General features: G+C 35.0%; 1 long non-coding RNA gene across 1 annotated transcript in view; it reads left to right on the forward strand.

The window, feature by feature from the left end:
- Window positions 1–23,315, forward strand: part of LOC143247503 (uncharacterized) — a 136,183-nt gene that overhangs the window by 88,267 nt on the left and 24,601 nt on the right. The window contains exon 2 of the long non-coding RNA XR_013026588.1: window positions 20,496–20,617. This is a non-coding gene — a long non-coding RNA (uncharacterized LOC143247503). The remainder of the gene's footprint in view (window positions 1–20,495; window positions 20,618–23,315) is intronic.

The following is a 23,315-nucleotide window of genomic DNA, read 5'->3' on the forward strand; positions in this document are numbered from 1 at the left end:
ACACTGCTAAATTAGAGATGGCTACCGCAGATAGCCCTCGTGTAGCTTTGCAGAAATTCAAAAACAAACAAACACAATCATCTTTAGTGTATGCCTCTCAGTATTCCACCTTCTCCAGCTTAAACATTTTACTCTTAAAAGACCAGTCTGCACATGCAGTATATGATGGCTCTGCTCTCATCTTTTTCCACATGTGACAACATGTTTGGATAACTGGTTTCTTCCAAACTATATATTTCAGCGTCGTACCTTTTCTTTCACAAGACATATTTAGTGTTGGTAGGATGAGCTTTTTGTTCATTAACCCACTTTTGTGTATGTATAGCATACTCATGTCTTGGTGCTCTTCTCAGTAAATCTTAGTTAAAGAGACAAGAACTACATCCTTCCCTCTTCCCGAAGCTGGAGAGAATCCTTCATTGCGTTCAAGAGCTTCTTGAAAAGCAAGTTTCTGTATGTCTACTCGTGTAAGGAATTATTTTCAAATTCCTCAAAGTAACCATGAGTACGCCAGTACTCGAAAAACAAACTTCCATTAGAACACCCAACTGCCCATGGCACTTGTGCACGTGTGTTACGTTTGGCCAGCTAACTTTACTGTGAGGTGTGAACATACCCTAAAATATAGCGCCCAGAGGATCCTGAGGAAAGCACGAACACAAAAACTGATGCTAGATTCTGGTTTAGCAACCCTGAAACCTCCTCATAAACCTTTAGCATGAGGGGACACCATAGAAATAACAAGAACCTAAGACTGTCCCGAATTTGCCTTCCAAGACTGTTTGTACTAGCTTCAAAAATGTAGAAGTTTGCAGACAAACAAATTCGCTAAAACTTTTACTTAATATTGGATTGGCACAAAACACACGTACTCCGCTATGGAGGTTAAAAGCCACCATTGAGATTCATAGAGGTCTTAATACACTGAGCATTCTCCTCAGATTGTTTCCATTTTCTTCTATAGGAAGGTCCCTACTCGATAACAAATCCCGTGGTTCCTGAAAACTTTTATATGACCTTCCAGGCATGTTTTAGCCAGATGGTTAAGGCTCTCTACTCGCAATCTTACTATTCGTTGGTGAAAGAGTAACCCAAGGTGAGTGGTGATAGCTAGCTACTTTCCCTCTAGTCTTAACACAGCTAAATTACAGATGGCTAGCATAAATAACCCTCGTGTAGCTTTGCGCAAACTTCATAAAAAAACAAAGGCTATACGAATATGAACACTCCTCTAACCGCTCTAAGTTCGTCTGTTAAGTCTGGCCCTCTGAGAGGACTTCGCGGTTCGGTTTGGTTTGTTTTGAATTTCGCGCAAAGCTCCTCGAGGGCTATCTGCGCTAGCCGTCCCTAATTTAGCAGTGTAAGACTAGAGAGAAGGCAGCCAGTCATTATCACCCACCGCCAACTCTTGGGATACTCTTTTACCAATGAATAGTGGGATTGGCCGTCACAGTATAACGCCCCCACAACTGAAAGGGCGAGCATGTTTGGTGTGACGGAGATTCGAACCCGCAACCCTCAGATTGAGAGTTGAGTGCCTTAACCACCTGATCATGCCGAGCCTGACTTCGCAGACAAATAAATAAACAGATGTATACACAGTGTGAATTAATTTAGGATTTCTGCGTTTGCAGCTCCAAGCTTCAGGTCTTGCCTAACTCCGAAACTCCTTGAGATATCTGCAGTCCAACTACTAATTTAAATTTGGAGATTATCTTTAAAAATGACGAAATTTAATACAAATCGATTTGAAACAGTGTAGTGCTAGATTTGTGTGTGTGTAGTCCGCTTGTCGCTATACTGCTACAGTACCATTATTACAAAATGGAAAAGATAAGGAGAAGAAAAAATACGTTGAGACATTACTGAACAAAAATGTATCCAAATTATTGCAAAGAAAACCTGAGTAATTTTTCTCAATAATATTGATACCTGTCGGTTATTTTATTTTATTATTTTTGTTAGCGAGTACGTTATAGAGTGGGTGTTCTTGATTAGCTTCTTTAACTCTAGTTTATATAGGGAACGGTCAGCAAAGATCGCCCCCGAGTAGCTTTGAACAAAATTTAGAAAACACTAACATATTTGGATGATTATTCAGAAAAACAACTTAAATAGTTTTTCGCACACATATAAATTAAATAATTATCCATAATCTATGTTTGTTGCAAAGCTATATCGGGCTATCTGCTTAGCCCACCGAGGGAAAACGAACCTCTAATTTTAGCGTTGTAAATCCGTAGACTTACTGTTGCACTAGCTGGGAGCTCCATAATTTGAAACACTCTATTGTGAAAAAAGGGTTTTCTTTTCTTGTTTTCAAAATTATATAATTTATTCGATTTTTAAATTAAAAAACAATATTCGTTTCATGTTTCCAAAGTGTCATAATATTGCTTACCCTAATTTTTAAAACGTAAATTTAAAAAAAAATTATTGAATACATATAATCAATTTGTGATGAATATATATATATATTCACTAGTACAAAATATTAGTCTGCAAAAAAAAAAGTCTTAAGTGTAGCTCAATTTGGGTGAGATAAAATATTTTCTTTTTTCCTCTTCTTAATTAACCACTTGTATCAATCCTCATTTCACACACAAAATGTTTGTTTGAAACAAATGCAAGTTTTTTTACATGAACTTTAGGTTTATACAAACATTTTCCTGTTTTAAATATTTGATAATTATTATTACTCTGTTTCCTGTTTGGAGACAAAGGGGACGTTGTGGTCGTGTACCGGTATCACGGGCCTAACCAAATAGGCTTATGTTAGGGATGTATAATGTTGACGTATTGCCACACGTTTACAAACTGACAATTCTTTACGTTTTCTTCTTTATTATAATATATGTAAATAGCCATTAACACGTGAACTCAGCCTCGCCCTCTTGCAGAGGGGTACTTGACCTAAAATGCATATATCATTTACCCACTAGGAGATTAGGTAGGTGGAACTAGCCCGGTATAGCTTATCTGTGTCGGCCATTGTCTTAGCTAGTTTACGTGTCGTACGACACAACTAAAGCCGTAAGCCATTACTCTAATTGAATAGGAAAATTTATGCATGGTTAGTTGTCATGTACTGTAAAACGTGTATACCTCAAATATTCTTTGGGAATAATTTAGATTATTAAGTTTATATCATTAGGTCAGAATCATTAAAGCCACTGTTTTGATAATACCCGTGTGTCTAGTACTATTAGCAGCCATATTTAATATCGATAAAACATTGTAAACAATTGAAATTTTTCTGTTTCATGTATATTTGTAAACATACTCAATACTGGATGAGTAATATTGATTGCACAATATAGTACTTATTCAAGCTAACAAGTGAGGCTTTATTTCGTTTTCAACATGTTGCTTGTTGATTTTCACGTCAACAGTTTGGTGAATACTTACTACGTTCTAGTAGTGCTCCGAAATTATTATTTTATTACTGCTTTCTTCTAGGCGGGAAAATGAAGGTTGTTTATGCGGTAATCGGTATTAAATCGCTGGCAAAGATTCAAAAAGCCTTTTCTTAAAATTAGCTATATTACTAGGCACAAAATTTAAACAAGATAAAATTCTATCTTCAAGATAAAGAAAAACACGAATGCTAAGTTTTCTCTCACATTAGCTTTCTTAGCCTAATAATGCGTCGTTGGATAAAGCTTAAATACACTGCAAGTGACTCTACACCCCTTTTCGTTTGGTGTGGGACATTTCTTGAAACTTGGAAGTTATACTTCAAGACTTGTTATGTTTTTAAGTTTATAATAATGCGCAGACGCCATCTAAACGCTTTTCTTTTATTTTAACCAAGATATTTCTTACCTATTTGTGTTTTCTCGATTCACTTTTGACTGATGTTACTTAGGAGCTGCCGAAAAGGCCCGCTTTTTCGAACATACGTTGGAGGACACTTCTTGTTTTTCAACGCCATAAAAAGTTCGTTAAACTGAATTGAAAAGGAAGTCCTAGTCTGTTGAGGAATAGTTTATTTTAAATGTACATGTTAAGGGGACTGAAAAATACAAAATTATTTATTGCAAACTGTTTGCCCTTGATTGTTCCAAACCCCAAATATTTTACTTTATGGCTAGATCCGAAAACAATTAAAGATGACAGTTTATCGGGTAAAACCAAATAATAGCAACATGTTGTTTATTGTAAGAGAAGAGGCTTCAAGAGCAAATACTTAGAGAATAATTAAAAAAAAACAACAATTTATACTGTGATCATAAGCTATAATAATGTTTATGAACAGAAGTATTGTACCCCAAACTAGTCTATCATAATTAAATAAAAATACTGCTTCTCTTGGGGACCGAGCGTTGCCTAGTGGTCAGTATGGTCAGATTGTGAATCCGAGTATTCATGGTTCGTGAACCGTCGTTGCAAAATATCGCTCCATAATTTGGAAATTTTGGTGCGTTGTAGGAGTGACGGTCAAATACCACTATTTGTTCATATCAGCGTATTACAAAAGTTGGTCTCTCCTCTAGTGTCAATTATCTCTTTTCTAGCGTGGCACAAAATTCTAAACAGCAAACTTCCTTAAAAACTAATTCAAAACATAACCTCGAGGTTAACAGAAATAAGTAATCACTGGTTTAGAACACAATTCTTGAGTTATAAAATTAAAACTATAGGTAGTAGTTAAATTTGTAATGAAACAAATATTAATTATACAAAGATGAACAAAACGTGTAATTTACTCTCTCTAAAATAAAAAAAAAGACCATTTCGTATAAAGATCCATATACCACAAAAGGTTCTGACGTGAAGCGTTACAAACACTCGCAGCTTGGAATGTCACGTGCCCGCAAAACGATGCTTTGAAAATCCAGCCGCAAGAAGCTCTTTTGTTGCGCCCGAAACGTCACATTGTGAACGGAAACAAATAAAATATGTGTGCGTGCGTGCGCGCGCGCGGCGCTAAATAATGAGAAACATGCTTGTTTAGAAAGCTCGCACAGTAGGTACGCGTTGTCCCCACGAACAGCGCTTACTATGACTCCGCAGCAATCAATGAGCAGACATTTGTGGGTTTTGAAGGGGAAGTGTCCCAGCAAAGAGATCATGTACCGCTGCCGTTTGGGATTGCTAGTATCATACCAGGTTGTCACTGTTGTTTCTAGATAAAAACACGTAGCTAATCACGAATATACTGAAACGCATTTATTTATTTCGGGCATTTTGCGAATAATCAACTTGCTTGTAGTGGAAAATCAATAATAATGTCAATAACATTTTATAGATTAGTTAATAATTAAATAAAAGTGAATGTATAGCAACAGTTGTGTGTTACCTTTTAACAGGAGAGCTGCTAAAATTATACGATAATAATTGCAGTAGATAATTGTCTTTACCTATATGTAACAGGTAAAGTAAGAAGCTTCTAATGACCATTTTGCCCTAGTTCATCAGTTGAGTACCTTCGCTGTTACCGGTGTTTTCGGACTTTAATCCAAGAACGTCTGACGAGGTTGGTCTTTCTTAGTGATATTACTAAGCAGAATTGTCGCATCGCGTGATGACGAGAAGCCCACTCGTTCTCAAGACGGCTGGTATAGGTTTGTTTGTTTTGAATTTCGCGCAAAGCTACTCGAGGACTATCTGTGCTAGCCGTCCCTAATTTGGCAGTTAAAACTAGAGGGAAGGAAGCTAGTCATCACCCCCTACAAACAACCTTTGAGCTACTCTTTTACCAACGAATAGTGGATTGACCTTCACATTATAACGCCTCCATGGCTGAAAGGGCGAGCATGTTTGGTGTGACGGGGATTTGAACGCGCGACTTTCAGAATACGAGTCGAGTGCCTTAACCACCTGACCATGCCGAGCCGCTGGTATAGTTATTAACACTTTAATTAAAATAAAGTATAGAACAACGTTTCGGCGTTTTTAGGTCATCTAATACTTCATGTACTTTGCATATCAAATATAGCTAACTGATATAGCCAATTTATTATTTATGGACTTTAATGTTCTATATTAAAATCTAGACAATCAATAATGTAAACAACTAAAATGCATATTGGATCATTTAATTTAGTACTGTAAGTTGCAGAAACAAGCACAAACTTGCATCTTTCATAGTATGTGGCAAGTTTCAGATAAATGTCCACAAAATGACAACACACAGGAATTCACCAGTTTCAATGTACCATGACGTTTGAGGATGGTGAAACCTCTGTCGAATGTGCAGTGAACAAATTTATGAGAATTGTTTTTATCGTGAACGAAACGATGGCGTCACACTCCAGATATTTATGCTTCGCCCTCTACGGTATCGAAACCATGTTTCTAACGTTGTAAGCCCGCAGTCTTTTTTTTTTTTTTTTTGCTATTAGGGGGTGTGCAGATTTTTATATATATCCGCCCAAATTTTGTTCTACTTCCAAGGACTATTGTAGCCAGCAACCTGTCGCCACATGGGCTTTGTCTAATTTCGAAACGAATAATGGATTCGAATATTAATTAATGCGCTAATGATTGAAAGACGGAGCGTGTTTAGTGGGATGACCTCTTGAACTCCAGATCTTTGCTTTCGTAGTCCAACATGCTACCCACTAGGCCACACCGAAGTTATCAGTGTATAAAGAAAACCTGGTGATGGGAAAGATAGACATGTAAATAAATGGGGAGATAAGTTAACAAGTATTTCTTGTGTGGATAAAATGGAAATACGGAGTCTGTTACTGAATGGTAAATGAAGCAGAAAGCAACACTACGAATAGAGCGTTTTAACAATGCCCACTTAAATTCTGCGCAAAACATCAAATATTAAATATGACTAGAGAAATTCCATAAAGACGCCTAGTTTTGGAAACAGTCGAAATCAGCATGTGAAAGAACTCGTCTCTCTTTTACGTTTTATTCTATAAGGTAGAAAACAGTCGAATCAAGCGTGCCAATCATCACCCATGTGTCCTTTCTTCAGTGTAATCTGTATAAAACCTTTTGTTGTTCTAAATATCTAGAAGGAGAGTTAATATTGTTTTCATGCAATGAAAGATTTTAAATGCTAGCAAAATCATAATTTTCAGATTTTTAGTATAATACGTCAGATGTATTTAATTACAATGTTTTAAAATATATCGATTTATTAATAATAAATGATGCTATAACATAGTAATTTTTTGTTCGTAAGTATCACCTAATTCATTCCTGTTCAACGAACATTACTGTAGTTCTTACAGCTAATTTGTAGCTTGTTTTTTTTTTGTGTATAAAATATCTCGTTTCTGAAATTTAAGGAATAACATATGTTCATAATATGTGATCAGTACAAAATGTGTAACATTAAAAAAAAAGAAACTTTCTGCTACTAGATGGAGCCACTTATTGGCTACAATTATCGTAGTTGAGGGATCTGAGTAAAACAAACTGGTTTAGCAACAATATTCCGTTTTCTATGGCTATGTAAACAGTTTATTTTATATTTTGTAAGTTTGTTACGTAAACTTTAAAGATTACTTTATTTAATTCTTGTACTATTTGAAATTACGTATTACTGGTCTTCATAGGTGTTAATGTTGTTTTTTATTAGGCTTAACTGCAAAATTTTAAGAAATATGTTTTTAGTACTTATGTGTTTTTATTTACTTCTTTCCTTTGAGATTTATTTCATACACCCTTCTGCATCCTATTAGATTGTGAAAAGTTTAAACGAACTACGCTCTTTTACAATTAAAGAATCACATAGTTCGCGTTTGTAACTTACTGTTATCAGAGAAGAAACTGACAAAAAGAGGGCTCTGTGTAAGAAGGAAAAAAAAACAAACTAAAAATACAGACATATGGGGGACCTCTTGGAACAAACAGCTGCTCTAGCTCAAGTTTAAAGCCAAATTTTGCTAGTATATTGTGCGGTCAAGTTGAGTTGTGTGCTTTGACAGCGAAAAACCACCAGTCAAAAAGACGACACCAAGCGGAAAATTTAGGGTACAACCACGACGGTGGTCTGCTTGTCATACAGCCGCTTTGAACTGTACCGTCATTTTATTATTTCCTTCTTATGCCTTTCTTAAATTTTTTTCTTTCTTTCTTCGTTTCTGTTGTGTGTTGTTTTTCTCAGAGTATTGCGAGCGGCTAAGGAATAGAGTTTACTTAGTGGATAAAAAAGAACAGTAACGTATGATAAGGTTAACTAACAAACGAAATGATTGCTTCATATTTTGAGAATATATTTCATTGATAGGAATTAAAGATAAAACATTGTTTATTGTACAATAATTTATTTTGTCCTTAAAAAGTGTTGTTCGTTTATAAGTTGTTTTATTTTCGAATTCTTAAGATATGGCTTGCATCTAATCAAAAAATATTTTTTTAAATAATTTTTTAGGTCACAGGTTTTTTCAACTAATATTGGTATGGAAATGTTAGACCCAAAGTCAGCTTTTTGTTGCTAAAAGAAAACAACAACCAATTGGAAGTCACCGTTAGTATAATAACTCTCCTTCTTTTACAGAGTTAATTAAGACGTGTTTTAATAGAATATAATTCTATAAGCATTGTAGATTGAATCGCATTTTAGTAGAATATATTACAAGTATCATAGTTTAAGGTGTGTTGTAGTAGAATCGACCTCTACAAGTATCACAAATTAAGATGCATTTTGGTAGAATATACTTTTATAAGCATCACTGAATTAAGATGTGCTGTAATAGAATCTGTCACTACAAATATCACAGTATTACGTTGTCCTTTGGTATAACCTTCTTCTACAAGCATCAGAGTTAAGACTATTTTAGTAGAATCTACTTTTATAAATATCACAAAGTTGGGTGTGTTATATCTACTGAAACGTGATAACAACAAATGTGGACATGTAAGATGTTTCCGATTGGGCACATTTGAATTTCCTTACAAGAGTGTTCAATCATTAGCCCAGTATTATGGAGTATTGGACTGGTAAGCTATTTGGCTCTATCATATCTCTGTTAAGATTGCGTTTAAAACTGTACAAGCCAAGAGTGCAACCTCGTTAAAGTGATTAACCCTTAGATTATTAATTTATTTTAATATTAACACTCAGTGTCGTCCACATATTGAATAATAAATATCCTTTTCCAACATTTAGGGTAAAGAAATGACCAAAAACTCACCCACTTTCAATATACAATACATAAAGATCATAACAATAAATTAGTAGAAGTAATGACACTATTGATAGTTATTTTTGTTGACGTTTCTAAAAGTTCTATGTAACCAAAAACTCATCCATAAATGAGAAGTGTGTTTAACTACCGATGATTAACTCCGGAGTAAAGTAGTCACAGATTTTCTTCTTGTTCTAAGTTTCTCAACATCTGAAAATTACATACGCAACAACTAGCGAAAAAACACTAAACAAAAATTGATCGTAAATACGTCAAAACGTTTTCCGTAATCTTTCAAATAAGCATTTATTTTTTTTCAGTCGTGTACCCGACCTTTTAAACTAACAACCAACAGGCCGTAAAGGCAAGCCGCAATGATATAAAACCCAACAACAAAATTTCAGACGCAGTATGTTTTTAATATTGCAAATGAACGTTGGAAAGAGTTTATCTTACGCCTAGTTTCATTTTGTGTATTAGTTGGAGCTTTCAGACTTAACAGTTTCGTAGTCCTGAACAAAGGTTAAATACAAAGACGAGTATTTTTATTTGTTTTTCTGTCGTTCTTATTTTAAGTTTAATGTAACTTCGGCTAAGTGGATAATGTTTTAAAGAAACGAGCTGTGATGGGGCAGAGAGTGGGGGAGGTAAAATCTGGTCTTCTTAAGAGAACCCGAATGAATTCAAAGTACATAAAATGGCCGGTAGAACAAAATAAAATAAAACAACCTTATGAATAAAACACGTTCTGGTAATGATTGGTTCAACTGAAATCCACATGGTCTACGTATACTCAAGGCTACTGGGGCGGGGTCATAGAAAGCGTGCTTTTGATTGGCTATGGTTGGAGCTAAGATGATGTGGAAAGTAATAATCGGAACGAGGCAGGACCAAGATTTTTTGTTTTATCTCTGGCGTCAAATTAAAGGTTTGGTAACGCTTTAACTGCGGCAACCATATAGAAATGATATTGCAAATTGCTAGTATGGGCTGGACTTGTCCATTGGTATCCCAATCACCTTCTTTAAACAATAAATCACCCGTCTTGATGTGAAGACCCACCTTTGTGTAATAATACAGTCGCTCTAATAAATATGTAAATGTCTCTTTTCTACAAGGTGTTTCTTGTTTATGACACAATATTTAGGGAAACGTTTTCATTCCGAGTCAGCTTTTAAAATGCATGTAGTTTAAACATAACTCGCTGTAGAGACCGGGGGCGCTGTCAGTATCTTGCACTACAAGTCAAAACACCAAATCTATTCATCTTTAAGAACATCTCTGTTTGTCGTTTAATATATGCCTCCCGCTAGTACAGCAATAAGTCTACGGATTTACAACGCTAAAATCAGAGGTTCAATTCCCCTGGGTGGGCTCCGCAGATAGCCTGATGTGGCTTTGCTGTAAAAAAAAACGCATACGTACACTTGTTGAATATAACAGTTTTATTAGTTAGAATGTCTGTTTTCTTTATAGCAAAGGTTCATGGGGCTATCTGCTGAGTCCATCGAGGAGAATCGAATCCCTGATTTTAGCGTTGTAACTCCGTAGACTTACCGCTGTATTAGCGGAGGACTGTTAATTAGAAGTGTACAATAAAATTCTTTAAAGCAACCGACATTTCACGTCCTTTACATAACGCAAACCGTGTTTAAAATAGTTATTAATTTGTATTTTGAAAAAAAAAAAAAACACAACAAACCCACAAAGTCTAATGTCTAAGGAAACCAAGAGTAACTCGATATTTTACAAAAACTGTTTCCTAGGAAACGTTTAATATCGAACAGAAATATATTTTCTGATACTATTTTATAAGCTTGCCCTTTGGAAAATGTTAGAATCAAAGCTATAAATCATTAAACATTTCTATTCTCAACAGCTTATTAGCAGCTCTTACAAATTTTGTTTTATTATTGCAATACCGAGGACACGCAACAAATATTTTATATTAAATTAAACAATTATTTAAAGCAGCACGTCAGATTTATTCTAACAAGACACTTTGTCGAAGTGTTTTGTATTAAATTATACGCACTTGATATTTTCTATAAGTGCGATCAGTAGAAAGTAAATGATTCGTTCGTCACAAAATAGCCCGGCATGGCCAGGTGGGTTAAGGCGCTCGACTTGTAATCTGAGGATCGTGGGTTCGAATCCCCATCGCGACAAACATGCTCGCCCTTTCAGCCGTGGGGACGTTATAATGTGACGGTCAATTACACTATTCATTGGTAAAAGAGTAGGCCAAGAGTTGGCGGTGGGTGGTGATGACTAGCTGCCTTCCCTCTAGTCTTACACAGGCAAAATTAGGGACGGTGAGCGCAAATAGCCCTCGAGTAGCTTTGCGCGAAATTCAAACTAACAAATTGTCACAAAATCTTTCTTGTTAAATTAATTCGGTGTTAAAATATTTTATAAAATGGACTGCTTACTTCGTTGTCACAGATACTAAATTATACTTTCTTCATTCGTTGATTTGTTTTTATCGAAGAAGAGGTAGTAGAAATCGGGTTTCGATACCTGTGGTGGGCGGAGCATAGGTATTCATTTTGTGTAGCAGCGTGTTTAAGAACAAACAAAAATTTGTCACTTAGACTCGAAGAAATGTTTTATTATGACCATTGAGTCCTTACAGTGTACATGATAGCTATCTTTATTTGTAGCTTTAATACTAAATAAAAAGGCCCGGCATGGCCAGGTGGGTTAAGGCGTTCGACTCGTAATCTAAGGGTCGCAGGTTCGAATCCCCGTCACACTAAACATGCTTGTCCTTTCAACCGTGGGGACGTTATAATTTGACGGTCAATTTCACTATTCGTTGGTAAAAGAGTAGCCCAAGAGTTGACGGTGGGTGGTAATGACTAGGTGCCTTTCCTCTAGCCTTACACTGCTAAATTAGAAATTAGGGACGGCTAGCAAAGATAGTCCTCGTGAAGCTTTGCGCGAAATTCAAAACAAACAAACACAATACTTTAAATTTCTAATCATTGAAACTAGTGTTATATAACATATTTGTTTCGTTTACAATAAATTTATGAAAAGAACTTTATTTCTTGAAAACGAAATCTCCTAGTTTATAGCACACTCTTCATGTTTCTTAAGGTACTTAAAAACGAACATTTTATTGAACTTTCTTTATTGATTTATAAATTATAATTTCTTTTCTGTCTCATAAACTGTAAAATTACAATAACTACCAGAGCCTCACAAAACATTTGTTGTCAAAATAGTATTTTTATTCCAACAGAACCTATTTAAACATAGGACTTACAGAATAATACAAAATAATACTAATCGCAGATACCATAATCTGTAAGTCAACTTATCTTAGGCCTAACATTAGTTAAGCCTTTTTTAAGTATGGCCTATATTTGACATATTTTTTTACGTTTTTTTTTGCTTTATTTTGGTTAACGCTGAACTTTACCGTAATTAATACTCTAAATTAACATACCTGTAATATTATTCTACCACCTTAACACTCTAAATGAACAAACCTGTAATGTTATTCTACCACCTCAACACTTTAAATTAACAAACCTGTAATGTTATTCTACCACCTTAACACTCTAAATTAACAAACCTGTAATGTTATTCTACCACCTCAACACTTTAAATTAACAAACCTGTAATGTTATTCTACCACCTTAACACTCTAAATTAACAAACCTGTAATGTTATTCTACCACCTTAACACTCTAAATTAACAAACCTGTAATATTATTCTACCACCTTAACACTCTAAATGAACAAACCTGTAATGTTATTCTACCACCTCAACACTTTAAATTAACAAACCTGTAATATTATTCTACCACCTTAACACTTTAAATTAACAAACCTGTAATGTTATTCTACCACCTTAACACTCTAAATTAACAAACCTGTAATGTTATTCTACCACCTTAACACTCTAAATTAACAAACATGTAATATTATTCTACCACCTTAACACTCTAAATTAACAAGCCTGTAATATTATTCTACCATCTTAACACTCTAAATTAACAAACCTGTAATGTTATTCTACCATCTTAACACTCTAAATTAACAAACCTGTAATGTTATTCTACCACCTTAACACTCTAAATTAACAAACCTATAATATTATTCTACCACCTTAAAACTCTAAATTAACAAACATGTAATATTATTCTACCACCTTAACACTCTAAATTAACAAGCCTGTAATATTATTCTACCACCTTAACACTCTAAATTAACAAACCTGTAATGTTATTCTACCACCTTAACACTCTAAATTAACAAACCTGTAATATTATTCTACCACCTTAACACTCTAAATTAACAAACCTGTAATGTTATTCTACCATCTTAACACTCTAAATTAACAAACCTGTAATGTTATTCTACCATCTTAACACTCTAAATTAACAAACCTGTAATGTTATTCTACCATCTTAACACTCTAAATTAACAAACCTGTAATGTTATTCTACCACCTTAACACTCTAAATTAACAAACCTGTAATATTATTCTACCACCTTAACACTCTAAATTAACAAACCTGTAATATTATTCTACCACCTTAACACTCTAACAAACCTGTAATGTTATTCTACCACCTTAACACTCTAAATTAACAAACCTGTAATGTTATTCTACCACCTTAACACTCTAAATTAACAAACCTGTAATGTTATTCTACCACCTTAACACTCTAAATTAACAAACCTGTAATATTATTCTACCACCTTAACACTCTAAATTAACAAACCTGTAATATTATTCTACCACCTTAACACTCTAAATTAACAAACCTGTAATGTTATTCTACCACCTTAACACTCTAAATTAACAAACCTGTAATATTATTCTACCACCTTAACACTCTAAATTAACAAACCTGTAATATTATTCTACCACCTTAACACTCTAAATTAACAAACCTGTAATGTTATTCTACCACCTTAACACTCTAAATTAACAAACCTGTAATGTTATTCTACCACCTTAACACTCTAAATTAACAAACCTGTAATGTTATTCTACCACCTTAACACTCTAAATTAACAAACCTGTAATGTTATTCTACCACCTTAACACTCTAAATTAACAAACCTGTAATATTATTCTACCATCTTAACACTCTAAATTAACAAACCTGTAATATTATTCTACCACCTTAACACTCTAACAAACCTGTAATGTTATTCTACCACCTTAACACTCTAAATTAACAAACCTGTAATGTTATTCTACCACCTTAACACTCTAAATTAACAAACCTGTAATGTTATTCTACCACCTTAACACTCTAAATTAACAAACCTGTAATGTTATTCTACCACCTTAACACTCTAAATTAACAAACCTGTAATATTATTCTACCACCTTAACACTCTAAATTAACAAACCTGTAATATTATTCTACCACCTTAACACTCTAAATTAACAAACCTGTAATGTTATTCTACCACCTTAACACTCTAAATTAACAAACCTGTAATATTATTCTACCACCTTAACACTCTAAATTAACAAACTTGTAATGTTATTCTACCACCTTAACACTCTAAATTAACAAACCTGTAATGTTATTCTACCACCTTAACACTCTAAATTAACAAACCTGTAATGTTATTCTACCACCTTAACACTCTAAATTAACAAACCTGTAATATTATTCTACCACCTTAACACTCTAAATTAACAAACCTGTAATATTATTCTACCACCTTAACACTCTAACAAACCTGTAATGTTATTCTACCACCTTAACACTCTAAATTAACAAACCTGTAATATTATTCTACCACCTTAACACTCTAAATTAACAAACCTGTAATGTTATTCTACCACCTTAACACTCTAAATTAACAAACCTGTAATGTTATTCTACCACCTTAACACTCTAAAATAACAAACCTATAATGTTATTCTACCACCTAACTTTAGACCTATTGAAAAGTATATTTACATCCACCTTCACTGTATATCTCTTGAAATGTGCACGTACATGCGCATTTAAACAGTAAGGTAAGCGCGTATTGTCAGTACAGACAAAACTGAGCACTAGTAATATTTTATTAGCTTTATGGTTAGCCAAAAACAAAATATAAATTCCTTGTGAAACCTGGGTGAGAAGTGTAATAAGAAAAGTCTTTAAAACTGAGTGAGAAGGGAAGTGAAAATAAGTCCGCTAACGTTTCATGAGAAGTGAGATTAAAACTCAACATTAGGTCAAAAGTGGGACAATATTTCAACGATTGAAAAACGATTGAATTTCAATGGATTGAAAAGGGAATCAAAATGACTTCGTTATCACTGGATGAGAATGGGAGGTTGATTATAACTAAACATTGAGTGGTAAAGAAATTAAGTTGAGTTCCTATGGCATGGTAAGGTGGGTTGCCATTAAACACTGGTTAAAAGGGGAAGTTAGAAGAATACCACATTCTAGATGAAACAGAAAATTAAATTATAACTAAATGTTAAATGAGAATGGAAACAAAATGAGTTCATGAACAGTGGATAAGAATGAAAGTTTTGAGATTTACAACGCTAAAATCATGGGTTCAGTTCCCTTTGGTAGACTCAGCAGATAGCGTGATGTGGCTTTCCTGTAAGAAAAACACACACACGCGTACAAAAGTTTTATTAGAATAAGTGTTGAGTTAGAATAAAAAATTATTCTACCTATTAAGGAGTTCCTTAAATCTGAAGGAGAAAAAAGTTCAATTATCTCTAGACATTGAGAGGTACCTTAACACTGGGTGAAATTAGAAGTTATATTAACAGTAAATATTGATTGAGAAATAAGTTGTATTTGGTAACAATCAGTGATGACGAGAAAACCCACTTGTAGAGAAATATATATGTAAAAACGGCTGGTTTGGGTTGAGAAAATTTTTTACGTAGAGGAGTGAACAACGTTTCGACCTTCTTCGGTCATCCTCACGTTCCCAAAGAAAGAAAGTGGTAACTGACCGATAGCTTTATTCCTACCTAATCAACAACCACAACTATATACAAACAACTGGCCTAAGCATGGGCAACCCAGTATCACCAGTTCCAGCCAATATTTTTATGATACAAGTTGATTTGTTTGATTGTTTTGAATTTCGCACAAAGCTATTCGAGGGCTATCTGCGCTAGCCGTTCCTAATTTAGCAGTGTAAGACTAGAGGGAAGGCAGCTAGTCATCACCACCCACCGCCAACTCTTGGGCTACTCTTTTACCAACAAATAGTGGGATTGACTGTAACATTATAACGTCCCCACGGCTAAAAGGGCGAGCATGTGTGGTATGATCGGGATTCGAACCCGTGACCCTCGGATTACAAGTCGAACGCCTTAACACGCTTGGCCATGCCGGGCCGATACAAGTTGAAACACAGGCAATTAACACAGCATTACATCCACCACCATACTGGTACAGGTATGTGGATGACACGGTTGCGGGATTCAGATCTACAGAACACATACTTAATTTTTTCAATGACATTGACTCTATACATCCCAACATTAACTTCACATGTGAACAGGAAGAAGGCAATCAAATATCATTTCTTAACCTCAAAATTACAAAAACCGATACACAATTTAAAACAGAAATCCACCAAAAATCACCTATACTGGACTATATATTCCTCGTGACTCAGCACAGAAAACAAAAAAACTCAACATGCTAAGAAACCAAATAAACACAGCCATGAGACTATGCTCACCAGATAAAATTAACGACGAATTAGACAAAATAAAACAATACTTCATCAACATCAATAAGTTTCCTCCACAAACCGTAGAAAACATTATACACACACACATAGACAAAAAGCAAAATCAACTAACAAAAGTAAACATACCCCACGATTTAAAAAATCACGAAACCATATACTGCTGTATACTATATATTCCCGACATCAGCAGACAAATAACCAACGTTTGGCAAAAAGTAATAACAAAATATGACATTCCAGTTAATATCAAATTTATTCAAAAACCAGGCACAAAACTGAGGTCTATACTATGTAAAAACTACACTGACAAACACCACACCAACATTATTTATAAAATACAATGTGATAACTGCCACGACTTCTATATTGGAGAAACAAGTAGAAAAATGGAAACCAAATTCAAAGAACACAAAAAGTCACCTTCACACGTTTTCGAACGCTGCAAATCAAATAAACACAACATAACTATAGAAAACACTCAAATACTAAATAAAGAAACAAACATAAACAAACGCAAAATTAAAGAAGCCTTACTTGTACAACAACTCAAGCCCAAAATAAACCAATAGAAAGGAACACCTTTATATCTATATAAATAAATATAATCAAACATCTAAGCACGCCCTCTACATTCCCATACTCAGTTACACAACCTCCTTCAAACATGGGGTCAGCTATCGGTCAGTTACCTCTTTCTTTCTTTGTGAACCTGACGATGACCGAAGAAGGTCGAAACGTTGTTCTTTCCTCTACATAAAAATTTTCTCAACCCAAACCAGCCGTTTTTACATATATATGTATTTGGTAACAATGGATAATAAAGAAAGTTAGCTTACTACAAAACATTGAGGAGAAGTCATTTTAGACAGGGTGAAACTGACAGTTAGATTGCCACTAAACATGGAACAAGAAGTGAATAAGTTGAGTGAGAACGGAAATAAGACGAATTCCTTAACACTGGATGAGATTGAAGGTTCGAGTACCATTAAGCATCGAGTGAGAGGAAAACTAAACACTTGGTGGGAAGGAAATTAGGTTATTGAAAAGGGAAGCAAGATGAGTCCTTTTAGCACTGGATGAGATTGAAGGTTCGAGTACCAATAATCAATGAGCAAGAATGGTGTTAACACTGGAAGAACAGAAAAAAATTAGATTACTACAAAACATTGAATGGAAAGGGAAGCAAGATTAGTTCTTTTAACACTGGATAAGCAGTAACATTATGTTACAACTAGAAAAGTGTGATTATTTCATTAACGCTGAGTTGTATTTGAAATTGTATTACTTCTATTCACTGAGTGGAAATGGAAGTGTGCTGAGTAATGTATATTGTTAATAGACAAGCAAGAAAGTTAAATTACCAGTAAATATTGACATGAGAAAGAAGTGTTAATAAACAGTGTGAGAAGGTTTGTTTGTTTGTTTTAGAATTTCGCACAAAGCTACTCGAGGGCTATCTGTGCTAGCCGTCCCTAATTTAGTAGTATAAGACTAGAGGGAAGGCAGCTAGTCATCACCACTCACCGCCAACTCTTGGGCCACTCTTTTACCAACGAATAGTGGGATTGACCGTCACATTATAACGCTTCCCTGGCTGAAAGAGGGAGCATGTTTGGTGTGATGGGATTCGAACCCGCAACTCTCGGATTACGAGTCGAGTGTCTTAACCACCTGGCCATGCTGGGCCTGTGTGAGAAGGAGAGATAAAAATGACTCAATGGTAAGAAATTAGATACAACAGAAATGTTGTTTTAAATGAATGTTTGATATAAAAATTAGATAATGGGAGCAGTTTGTGCTATATTACAAAGGAAGTTTAGGTGAGAAACAGGTTTTGCCCCCATGAACTGTGAGTTGCATTCAAGTAAAGTGCACCCAAGTACTGCTTTCACTTTATAATTTTTTTTAAGTTTTCCATTTCTATTGTCAATATCTCTTCTCATATGTAGCCGCTTAAATAAAATCAAATACCCATAGCATATTAAAAACATTCGGTTTCCAGCTTGAAGCTTTCAAATATTTTCAAGCACACTGTCTTGTCATTATTTGGTGTTGCTGGACGTTAGCGAATGATGTGTCAATATCAGCTTAAATTAGTTTTTGTTACAAGTACATTTTGTAATTTTTAGAGCTATACATACTGTCATAAACAGCCGTAAGTTGGTTAATTATGAAACCAACTTCAGTACATACAATTATAGTTTAATGAGAGTCACACCATTCAGCGACAAGGAAAGATGCGGCCCGGCACAACAAAATTAATACTGTACGAATCATTGGATAGAGTACCACTTGCACATTACCTCTGCAGCTCAGAGTTGACCTCTGACCACAGAGAAACAAAATACCTCTACGAGATACTAGAAATAAGTATATAAGAATCACACATCGGCGCAATTCATTCACCTATGTTTTACAAAGACCACAATAATGTATCAGCTTATCTCGACTCTTAATCCTAGGATCGCGGGTTCGAATCCCTATCTCACTAAACATGCCTTTTTTAGCCGTGGAGGCGTTATAATGTGACGATCAATCCCACTATTCGTTGGTAAAAGAGTAGCCCAAGAGTGTGCGGTAGGCGGTGACGACTAGCTGTCTTTCCTCTAGTCTTACACTGCTAAATTAGGGACGGCTAGCGCAGATAGCCCTCGTGTAGCTTTGCGCGAAATTCAAAACAAACCAAATCAAAGAAAGGATACATGTTACATTGTCATGGAGTGGTTCGCTTCTTATAACTTGTAGGTAAGTGTAACGTATATTTATATATGTGACTATCGCGAAACTCTTCATTATTATCTCAGAAAATATGTTTTAAATAGAAATTTCTTTGTTTTTTTCGAATAGTACGAATTGTAACTCAAAGCTCTTTTTCCCTTAAGAAAGAACAAACGTTGATGTATAAATAAAATCAGTCCCCAAATGTTTCCGACTCCTTAAGATATAAAAATATTCATTTAGACAAAATATTTTATCACATTTGTTGGGATGTTGATAATATAGCGTGAAACTAGAGTTCTCTGTTGATCTGAGATCAAATACGGATCTTTATTGTGATAGTACTTCTTTAAGTACAGGATTTATAGACTGATATACAATAATTCTAATCGTAGACAGCGAAATTTGTAAGTTCACTTGTCTTAAGCCTAATACGCCCGACATGGCTAGGTGGTTAGGGTGTTTGACTCGCATTCTGAAGGTGACGGGCTCGAATCCCCGTTTCACCAAATAAACTCACTCTTTCCGCCGTAGAAGTATTATAATATTACAGTCAATCCCACTATTAGTTGGCAAAAAAAAACAGACCAAGAGTTGGCGGTGGGTGGTAATGACTAACTATCTTGTCTCTGGTCTTTCACTGCTAAATCAGGGACGGCTAGTCCAGATAGCTCTCGTGTAGCTTTGCGCAAATTTCAAAACAAATCAAACTATGCTTAGGCCTAACATTAGTTAAGCCTTTAGTAAGGGTAGTATATACAGGGTAAATATATAAATTAATACTGTAACTTGTGTACGGTTTAGTTTAGTTAAAGTTAAATTTTACCATACTTAATACTAACAATAAACTTATAATGTTATTCTAGACTTAATGTTAGATTTTTTAAAAACGTTGATACGATCTTAATGTGTTGTTCTACAAAATGTCTACCGAAGTATATTTTATATCCGCCTTTTGTTTACATTCGTTGATAGATAGTAAAGAACGCGAGCATTTTTAGGATCAGGGGTTCGATTCTCCTCGGTGGACTCAGCAGATAGCTCGATGTGGCTTTGCTATAAGAAAACAAGCACACACATTTTCAGGACAGAAAAAAGTGAGTATTCCTGTGATAGAATTGTTTGGCCTTGTTTCAGTTTCATTTAGTGTAGCATCTACTTAACAAGCGTATTTTATTCAGTTTGTTGCTGTCTTGTATCTAGCTTTGCAGGTTTTTGAAACGTTAACGGTCCCAGTATCTGACATAGAAATTTCTCACAAATAATTAACTTCAATGTTCTCTAACCTGTTTTATTTGACAAAGAAACCAAACAAAACTTTACTACATAAACACCCAAGTAAATATGTTTGTGTATCTAATTTGCTATATAACAAAAAATTAAAATATTTACCAGTCTTAACCGAGATGCCGGAAGGTATGTTACGGAAAAGATAAGACAGCGGTGTAGTGCAACTGGAGCGCTCCAAGAAGACCCTAACACAGTCAGGAGTGTCGTGTAACTGGAGAGATTCAAGGAGATGCGTGTATACCTGAAATGCGCCACACTGCAAAATCTAGTGTTGCGCCACTGGCCTCAGAAGCTGGTATTACACTACTGGAAACAAAATACAGTACTACGCTACTGACCACAAAATCTAATATTACACCACTGGAAACAAAATACAGTATTACGTTACTGGCCACAAAATCTAATATTACACTACTGGAAACAAAATACAGTACTACGCTACTGACCACAAAATCTAATATTACACTACTGGAAACAAAATACAGTACTACGCTACTGACCACAAAATCTAATATTACACCACTGGAAACAAAATACAGTGCTACGCTACTGACCACAAAATCTAATATTACACTACTGGAAACAAAATACAGTACTACGCTACTGACCACAAAATCTAATATTACACCACTGGAAACAAAATACAGTGCTACGCTACTGACCACAAAATCTAATATTACACCACTGGAAACAAAATACAGTATTACGTTACTGACCACAAAATCTAATATTACACCACTGGAAACAAAATACGGTATTACGTTACTGGCCACAAAATTTGATATTACACCACTGGAAACAAAATACAGTACTACGCTACTGACCACAAAATCTAATATTACACCACTGGAAACAAAATACAGTATTACGTTACTGGCCACAAAATCTAATATTACACCACTGGAAACAAAATACAGTATTACGTTACTGGCCACAAAATTTGATATTACACCACTGGAAACAAAATACAGTACTACGCTACTGACCACAAAATCTAATATTACACCACTGGAAACAAAATACAGTATTACGTTACTGGCCACAAAATCTAATATTACACCACTGGAAACAAAATACAGTACTACGCTACTAGCCACAAAATCTGATATTAAACCACTGGCAACAAAGTCTCTTATTACACTACTGACTGCAAAATTTATGATTACACCACTGACTACAGTCCCTTTTTCCATAGTTTGTTGAAAGAACAAAATTCATAATCTAGTAACTTGTAAATTCGGGCGTAAATATAATATGTGCTTCTTCGTAACAACAATAAATCAATATAGCTACAAATATTTAATGTACACCTAGTGTTTTATCACCAGAATGTGTTCTACATGTTCTGAGTGGCGGGCCCTAGTGAGATGTTTTCGCAAGGCAACAAACAGTTCACGTCCACGAAACGTTGTAACTAGTTGTAGCTATCCTTTCTAATTAATTTGGATGCCTGTATATCCGCCGTCAGTCTAACAGCGGCTTTTCCGTCATGGCTCTCTTAAGTGACTGTATCACCCTACACATATCACTTAGGATTGACATAGATTGTTTGTAAAACGTACAGACTCGAGTTAGGAAACCGTGTGTTTCTCCCATCCTGTCTTTGTTGTTGTACGCAGGTTTATGGCTCATGAAACATCTAATATGGCCAGTTTTTTTCCTACATAACCAGGCACCTAAGAACAATAATTTAATCTGAATGGAACAGTGGGGGAAAAATATATCAGTGGTGACTCACAGTTATCGAAAACATGTCTCCTGTAGAGAGGAGAGACAGAAAGAGGGAGAAAGAAACACATCCTGCGAGACACCCATCAGTCATGTTTCTAAGTCACGTGGGCGGCAATAGACACGAGCCGCCCGGTCTTTAAGCCTGTGATATTAAGTTCGTAATGTGCTAAAAAAGAGCCAAACAAATGAGTTGCTTTTATCTCTGATCATTTTCTTTATCAACAAGCTGACTGCATGTGAGAAAAAATAAAAGATGGGGCTATTCGTCTCTGCGTTACCTGATTTTTCGTTCATTGTTTCCACAAAAATACGACTGTTTTAACCAGTTTATCTTATTTTCTGTCAAGAATGAAACGTTAGTGATAACGTCTTACCACTTTAGGATACTCGTATTATTAACTGATGGTTTATTTTTTTACTTAGTTTTTGTTATGGTATGTAAGACGTCAGAAAGGTGTGTATTTTTTCATAAAGAATTGATCTACAATAAGTTACACTCCCCATCGTTCTAGGACAGGTTCACAAAATTGTGTATTTTGATATATTTTACGCCTCATTTTCAGAGTTAGAGTTTATTGGATAAGATGATGAACTTTAACCTTTATTTCCAGGACAAACTAGAGACGAGTTTGAAGTAATTATTCAGACTTTATTTTTAGTTTACACTCGTGTTAAAGTTTTTTAACTTTCATACGTTTCCACCCTTGTTTCCATCCTAGGTTATTATCAAGTTGTTTTAGGTTTCACGTGAATCACGGTTTATGTCTCGACCAG

Source organism: Tachypleus tridentatus, chromosome 3 (genome assembly GCF_004210375.1).
Source record: "Tachypleus tridentatus isolate NWPU-2018 chromosome 3, ASM421037v1, whole genome shotgun sequence".
Lineage (NCBI taxonomy): Eukaryota > Metazoa > Arthropoda > Merostomata > Xiphosura > Limulidae > Tachypleus > Tachypleus tridentatus.